We start from the raw sequence: 8166 nt of genomic DNA, 5'->3' as shown, positions 1-8166 counted from the left end.
TCGAACTAGAAATGGAAAGGATTCCATGTTTGTTGTAGTGGAACGATTCTCCAAGATGGCTCATTTCATTCCTTGCAACAAGATAGACGATGCTTCACATGTTGCAAACCTTTTCTGTAGGGAAATATTGCACCTACATGGAGTGCCAAAGACGATTGTCTCGGACCGCGACGTCAAGTTCTTGAGCTACTTTTGGAAGACCTTATGCGCCAAGCTTGGAATCGAGCTTTTGTTCTCTTCGGCATACCATCCTCAAACCGACGGCCAAACAGAAGTGATGAACCGAACGCTCACCACTCTACTACGCGTGTTGATCAATAGGAACATCAAGCAGTGGGAGGAGTGCCTACCCATCGCCAAGTACGCATACAACCGTGCAAGACATTTGACTACCGGCAAGTCCCCTTTCAAGGTCGTCTATGGTTTCAACCCGTTGTCCCCATTGGACATTCTTCCTCTACCACTACAAGAGCGCACCAACATGGACGCGAGTGCCCGAGCGAACTACCTCAAGAAGATGCATGAAGATACAAGGCACACCATCGAGCGCCAAGTACAACTACTTGCGACCAAGCTCAACATCAACAAGCAACCCATGATATTCAACATTGGAGATCTTGTGTGGTTACACCTTCGCAAGGACCGCTTCCCCAACAAACGCAAATCCAAGCTTCTACCTCGAGCCAACGGACCCTTCAAGGTGCTAGCACGCTACAACAACAATGCTTACAAGATCAACCTCCTGCGCGACAAGTACAACGTGAGCGTCGTCTTCAATGTCAAAGATCTCTCGTTGTACCATGGTGGTGAAGCTTTCAATCTGAGGTCGGATCTTTCCCGGGGGGGGTGATGCAGAGCATCCCAAGGTCATCCCGATGGACCTACCTACACCTCCCATGACGCCACTTGGACCAATGACAAGGGCTCGAGCAAAGGCTATCAAAGATAAGGTGAACCTACTCCTCTCTGAACTACCACTTCCTACATATGCGACATGGCTTCTACCTCAAGCGGAGACCCTATGTGTGATCGGGTGCTTAGAGGAAGGCCACGGGTCAGTGACACCCAACGGACAAGACGGCGAGGACACCAAGTACGAGGAACAAGAAGAAGAGCTGCCAGAAGTCTACAGCCACCGGACGACCAGTCAGGACCGGGCGTCCGACTCCTGGAAGCGCTAGCCAGCCAGCCAAGTCCCAGCCTACGCACGCTACAGCAGCCGGATGACCGATGTGGACCGGACGTCCGACACACCCCAGCGACCGGATGACCGAGCCCCTCCGGACATCCGGTGCCGCCCAATAGAAGGGAAATTCTCATAAGTCTGAAGCCTCCGGACGACCGACCATCTCCGGAAATCCGACACCGCTTGACCCGAGCCAAATTATCGGACGTCAGACCGCTTCCGGATGTCCGGACCCTCACGAGCCACCGGACGTCCGACAGCGTCCGGACGACCGATGCCTATCTGTGCACAGCGTATTGGGCCGAGGCCCATGTACCCTTTCGCCCCCTTAGACTATATATACTCCTCCTCCTCCCTCTTTCTAGGGTTAGCAAAGGATTAGCTCATTTGAGAGATAGAGCTTTGCTCATCCACTTGGTTACTTCTCCATTGGAGTCCACGACCTCTTTGGAGAAGGCCCCCCAAGCGGATTCAAGACCCCTCATGGGAAGACCCCCTCATGGCCTCCTCACGGAGATAAACTAGTTAACTCTTGTATCGTCCTTTGTTGTTCGTGGATCTATTTGTATTTTGAGGATCTAGCATATGTGTAATCAAATCTTGTTGGTTTGAGTGATTTCTCTCATTTTCCCCTCGTGTTTCCCCTCGTGTTCTTCATAGGATCCGCTCCAATCGTGAAAGATCGGGCCCTAGGGTTCTACCCTACATCAAAAGTGCTCTCCCTCCGGCTTGTGCTCAAGATGCAGACGAGGGTTTCGATCAATCAAAGCGCATTCATATCCGGGCATTGCATCCATGAAAATTTTCTACTTGTGCAGCAAACCGCACCCCTTCTGCACAACCCGAAGATGCCTAGGCTCCTTCTCAAGCTTGACATTGCACGCGCCTTTGATTCTGTATCTTGGGCATCCCTTCTGACACCCTATCCCATCTCGGATTTGGCCGCTGCTCGCGCGAATGGATCTCAATTCTGCTCTCCACAGCTTCCACTCTTGTGTTCATCAATGGAACTCCATGAGCTGCTATTGGCCATGTCGCTGGCGTTGCCAGGGAGACTCCTTATCACCCATGCTCTTCATCCTTGGTGTGGTTGTTCTCAACTCCCTGATCATCCAGGCAGCAGGGCGTGGCGGTCTACAACGCCTAACGACTCGCCACGCTGCTTTCGTCTCGCTCTACATCGACGATGTGGTGGTGTTCTGCCACCCTGACCGCAACAATCTTCTGAACATATACAATTATAGAACTCGTGACCATTTCTGAAAAACATGAACAATTATAGAACTCATGAATATTTTTTAGAATTCATAAATACCTTTTCATATTCGTGAAGAATTTAGAATTTTACAAGCATTCTCTAAATCAACAAAAGTTTTTTAGTGAATTGGAAATTCACAAAGAATTACAATTCCTAAATGTTTTCATTAGTTTTGAAAAGTGTTTTAGTAGAATGTCCTTTTCTGTAGTGTCATGTGGGGCCCACGATTAGATCCGACCTTTACAAACGAGTCCACTTTAAAAAAACTTGAAGCTCTCCTAGGCCTCTATTCCCAGAGAGCTTAGTAATTGTAAGGATTATTGGGTGATGATTTTTTTAAAGAGGAATATATTAATATCGTGAAGATACCAATTACATGCAGGCTCTGCATCTACAATATGTCACAAAGACATCCAGGATGTACACATCTAGAGGAGAAAATAAAAAGAAAGGTCCCGCTGTTGGGGAACGTAGTAATTTCAAAAAAAATCCTACGCACACGCAAGATCATGGTGATGCATAGCAACGAGAGGGGAGAGTGTTGTCCACGTACCCTCGTAGACCGAAAGCGGAAGCGTTAGAACAACGCGGTTGATGTAGTCGTACGTCTTCACGATCCGACCGATCCAAGTACCGAACGCACGGCACCTCCGAGTTCAGCACACGTTCAGCTCGATGACGTCCCACGAACTCCGATCAAGAAGAGCTTCGAGGGAGAGTTCCATCAGCGCGACGGCGTGATGACGGTGATGATGATGCTACCAACGCAGGGCTTCGCCTAAGCACCGCTAAGATATGACCGAGGTGGATTATGGTGGAAGGGGGCACCGCACACGGCTAAAAGATCAATGATCAATTGTTGTGTCTCCAAGGGGTGCCCCTCTCCCCGTATATAAAGGAGTGGAGGAGGGGGAGGGCCGGCCCTCTCTATGGCGTGCCCTAGGGGAGTCATACTCCCACCGGGAGTAGGATTCCCCCTTTCCTAGTAGAACTAGGAGCCCTTCCAAGTAGTAGGAGTAGTAGAGAAGGAAAGGGAAAAGAGAAGAGAAGGAAGGAGGGGGCGCCGCCCCTCCCCCTAGTCCAATTTGGACTAAGCCTTGGTGGGCGCGCAGCCTCCCCTCTCTCTTTCCCCTAAAGCCCAATAAGGCCCATATACTCCCCGGCGAATTCCCGTAACTCTCCAGTACTCCGAAAAATACCCAAATCACTCGGAACCTTTCCGAAGTCCGAATATAGTCATCCAATATATCGATCTTTACGTCTCGACCATTTCGAGACTCCTCGTCATGTCCCCGATCTCATCCGGGACTCCGAACTACCTTCGGTACATCAAAACACATAAACTCATAATACCGATCGTCACCGAACTTTAAGCGTGCGGACCCTACGGGTTCGAGAACTATGTAGACATGACCGAGACACGTCTCCGGTCAATAACCAATAGCGGAACCTGGATGCTCATATTGGCTCCCACATATTCTACGAAGATCTTTATCGGTCAAACCGCATAACAACATACGTTGTTCCCTTTGTCATTAGTATGTTACTTGCCCGAGATTCGATCGTCGGTATCTCAATACCTAGTTCAATCTCGTTACCGGCAAGTCTCTTTACTCGTTACGTAATGCATCATCCCGTAACTAACTCATTAGTCACATTGCTTGCAAGGCTTATAGTGATGTGCATTACCGAGAGGGCCCAGAGATACCTCTCCGACAATCGGAGTGACAAATCCTAATCTCGAAATACGCCAACTCGACAAGTACCTTCAGAGACACCTGTAGAGCACCTTTATAATCACCCAGTTACGTTGTGACGTTTGGTAGCACACAAAGTGTTCCTCCGGTAAACGGGAGTTGCATAATCTCATAGTCATAGGAACATGTATAAGTCATGAAGAAAGCAATAGCAACATACTAAACGATCAAGTGCTAAGCTAACGGAATGGGTCAAGTCAATCACATCATTCTCCTAATTATGTGATCCCGTTAATCAAATGACAACTCATGTCTATGGCTAGGAAACTCAACCATCTTTGATCAACGAGCTAGTCGAGTAGAGGCATACTAGTGACACTATGTTTGTCTATGTATTCACACATGTATTATGTTTCCGGTTAATACAATTCTAGCATGAATAATAAACATTTATCATGAAATAAGGAAATAAATAATAACTTTATTATTGCCTCTAGGGCATATTTCCTTCACCCGCCGCAGCGACCGACTCCTCTCAACAGCCACACACCTACCACCACCTAATGCAACACCCGGAAAATATAAAAGGTCTCCAAAAGCAATGCCTCTAAGAAGGTAAAAATACACAAGCGATGTGTTGCCCGACCCAAGATCTTAGCTTTTCACCCTGATAATGCCCGCGCTCTCAAAATAAATCCTTCAACAAGGCAATCGTCAGGCACAACCAATGGTGGTCATACCTTAGGTTTTCACCCTGAAAGTCGCGACTTGGCACCTCAGAACCTCGTAGGTTGATATGGGAGTGCATGACCAGAATCTAACCTCCAGATATCATGAGCAAGATCTCCGGCGGCCGTCCCGGAACGCGTCGATGGCCAGATCGAGGAGGAACGATCATGCATGTCGTTGCCATGATGCGAGAAGAGCACGGGGACCGCCACCTTAATCATCACGGCAGGTCGGTAGCAGCCCCCCACGCCGCCCGATCCAGCCTACCGCCGCCAGCAGCCCCCCACGCCACCCCGATCCAGCCTACCACTGCCAGCCCGGGCGCCGCACCAGCACAGTGTCTAACAGCCAACGCCGCCAAGCACCACTGCGCTTGCTTACAGCCAGCCACGAGACATGGTCGGCCCGCGCTACCACAACATGCGTCGCGCTGCCCAATGCACATCGGTTGGAGTAGGCCAGAATGGATCTGGCAGAGCCCCGCCACTACCCTGGGCGCACCCCGCCCATCCCACGCAGCCACCACACGGCCTCGAGACCGTAGCCCTGCTGCTGCAGCGCCTCGCGCGCGCCACCGTGGTCGAGCCCCACATCGCGCTGCCGCGCCCCACGTGAGCCCGGCACTCCATCTTGGACGAACTACAGTGATTGTCCTCGTTCGATGGGTCCACGTTCATCCCTGAATGTCATCAAGTACTCTCCCCCCCTATGCACATAGTGTTGTAAGAAAATTTACATTTGGGACCAGCTCCCTGCCAATTCTTTTTCCTGCATGACGAAAAATCTCAATTGGTGAAATCTTTGCGCAAGAGACCATCGCCTATGCAACACAAAAAAAACATTTTCAAAAACACCAGCATTTTGCAAGTCTTCCAGAGACCACTCAAACTCAAAAGATACCAATCTACAGTCTCAAACCAGCCTCGAGCAAAAGAAACAAAACTTTAGAAGATGGGTCCATGCATCTGGCATGCGTGCCTCAGAGTATTGCGCAGTGGATATCTTCAGAGCCGCACACCTCGTCGTGGTAAGCGCATTCATCCAGAATTCACCGATGCTTTTGCATCATCATCGGCATGCCGAAATCAATGAAACCACGAGAAAAAACACATCAACCAAAGCCAAGAAAAGAATATGCCCGACAAATCAAGAACGAACACAGCAACAAACTCACGAAGCGGGGATGACATAGTTAGAGACGAATCTGGAGCTCGGCCAGCCAAAGGAATAAAACCACGACCTCCTCAAAGCAGAATATGAACTCGGGGAGTTCAAACTGTAACAACTTAGAAATCAACAAGCAGGCTGCCAGATGGGAGAGATAGAGAGAGAGAGAGAGAGTTCCCTTGATCCTGATGTGAAACAGAGGTTGGAGCGAGAGATGAGATGTGGAGAAAGGAGGCAGATGGAAGCGACGGGTGTGGATGGTCCTTAAATACACTTGGCTACCGGAGCGACCATTGAAGCGACGGATGGCCAGGATTACTAGGATAACATTGTCACTTGTGTCAGGATAACGTTCGTCTCGTCGCTGCGGAGGCAACGCACGCGGGGAGCTCCTATTGTCATCAAGCACTCCCCCCCTATGCAACAAGTGTTGTAAGAAAATTTACATTTGGGACCAGCTCCCTGCCAATTCTTTTTCCTGCATGACGACAAATCTCAGTTGGTGAAATCTTTGCGCAAGAAATCATCGCCTATGCAACACAGAAAGAACATTTTCAAAAAGACCAGCATTTTGCAAGTCTGCCAGAGACCACTTAAACTCCAAAGATGCCAATCTACAATCTCAAACCAGCCTCAAGCAAAAGAAACAAAACTTTAGAAGATGGGTCCATGCATTCGGCATGCAAGCCTCAGAGTATTGCGCTGTGGATATCACCAGAGTTGCACACCTCGTCGTGGTAAGCGTATTCATCCAGAATTCACCAATGCTTTTGCATCATCATCGGCATGCCAGAATCATTGAAACCATGAGAAAAATAACATCAACCGAAGCCAAAAAAAAGAATATGCCCCACAAATCAAGAACAAACACAACAACAAACTCACGAAGCGGGGATGACATAGTTAGAGACGAATCTGGAGCTCGGCCAGCCAAAGGAATGAAACCACGACCTTCTCAAAGCAGAATATGAACTCGGGGAGTTCAAACTGTAACAACTTAGAAATCAACAAGCAGGCTGCCAGACGGTGGAGAGAGAGAGAGAGATCCCTTGATCCTGATGCAAAACAGAGATTGGAGCTGGAGATGAGATGTGGAGAAAGGAGGCAGATGGAAGTGATATGTCTCCAACGTATCTATAATTTTTTATTGTTCCATGCTATTATATTATCTATCTTGGATGTTTTATATGCATTTAGATGATTTTGGGACTAACCTATTAACCTAAAGCCGAGTGCCAGTTTCTGTTTTTTCCTTGTTTTTGAGTTTCGCAGAAAAGGAATATCAAACGGGGTCCAAATGAGCTGAAAAATTACGGTGATTTTTTATGGACCAGAAGAAGCCCCCGAAGCAAAAGAGTTGGGCTAGAAGAGCCACGAGGCCTCCGCCCCTGTCTTGTCGTCACCTCATGGACCCCCCTGACTTGTTCCCGACGCCAAAAATTCCTATAAATATAGAAACCCCTAGAAATAAATCTAGATCGGGAGTTGCACCACCGCAAGCCTCTGTAGCCACGAAAAGCCAATTGGAAACCCATTATGGCACCCTGCCGGAGGGGGAAACCATCACCGGTGGCCGTCTTCATCATCCCGACACTCTCCATCACAAGGAGGGAGTAGTTCAACCTCGGGGCTGAGGGTATGTACCAGGAGCTATGTGTTTGATCTCTCTCTCTCTCTCTCTCTCTCGTGTTCTTGATTTGGCACAATCTTGATGTACCGTGAGCTTTGCTATTATAGTTGAATCATATGGTGTTTCTCCCCTCTACCTTCTTGTGATGAATTGAATCTTGCTCTTCGAGGTTCCGTTATGTTGGATTGAGTATTGGATTTGAGAACACTTGATGTATGTCTTGCGATGGGATATCTGTGGTGACAATGGTATGTTCTATTGATTCACTTGATGTTGTTTTGGCACTCAACTCGCGGATTTCCGATGTGACATTGGGGTAATCTATGCATAGGGGTTGATGCACGTTTTCGTCCTATGTTCTTCGATAGAAACTTTGGAGTGACTCTTTGTTGCACGTTGAGGGATTGCCATATGATCTAATTATGTTAACATTGTTGAGAGAACTTGCACTAGTGAAAGTATGAAACCTAGGCCTTGTTTCCAAGCATTGCAATACCAT

The 8166-nt window shown here is 48.4% G+C and overlaps 2 non-coding genes across 2 annotated transcripts; both read right to left on the bottom strand.

The window, feature by feature from the left end:
• Positions 1-5842: 5842 nt before the first annotated feature.
• Positions 5843-5950, bottom strand: LOC123183794 (small nucleolar RNA Z188). Its single transcript, XR_006492810.1, has one exon. It is a non-coding gene; the product is annotated as a small nucleolar RNA Z188 (small nucleolar RNA).
• A 769-nt stretch (positions 5951-6719) lies between these two features.
• Positions 6720-6827, bottom strand: LOC123183795 (small nucleolar RNA Z188). Its single transcript, XR_006492811.1, has one exon. It is a non-coding gene; the product is annotated as a small nucleolar RNA Z188 (small nucleolar RNA).
• Positions 6828-8166: the final 1339 nt, after the last annotated feature.

The sequence above is a fragment of the Triticum aestivum genome, chromosome 1D (genome assembly GCF_018294505.1).
Source record: "Triticum aestivum cultivar Chinese Spring chromosome 1D, IWGSC CS RefSeq v2.1, whole genome shotgun sequence".
Taxonomy (NCBI): domain Eukaryota; kingdom Viridiplantae; phylum Streptophyta; class Magnoliopsida; order Poales; family Poaceae; genus Triticum; species Triticum aestivum.
The sequence above is the reverse complement of the archived record's forward strand: the minus strand, read 5'-3'. Positions and strand labels throughout refer to the sequence as shown.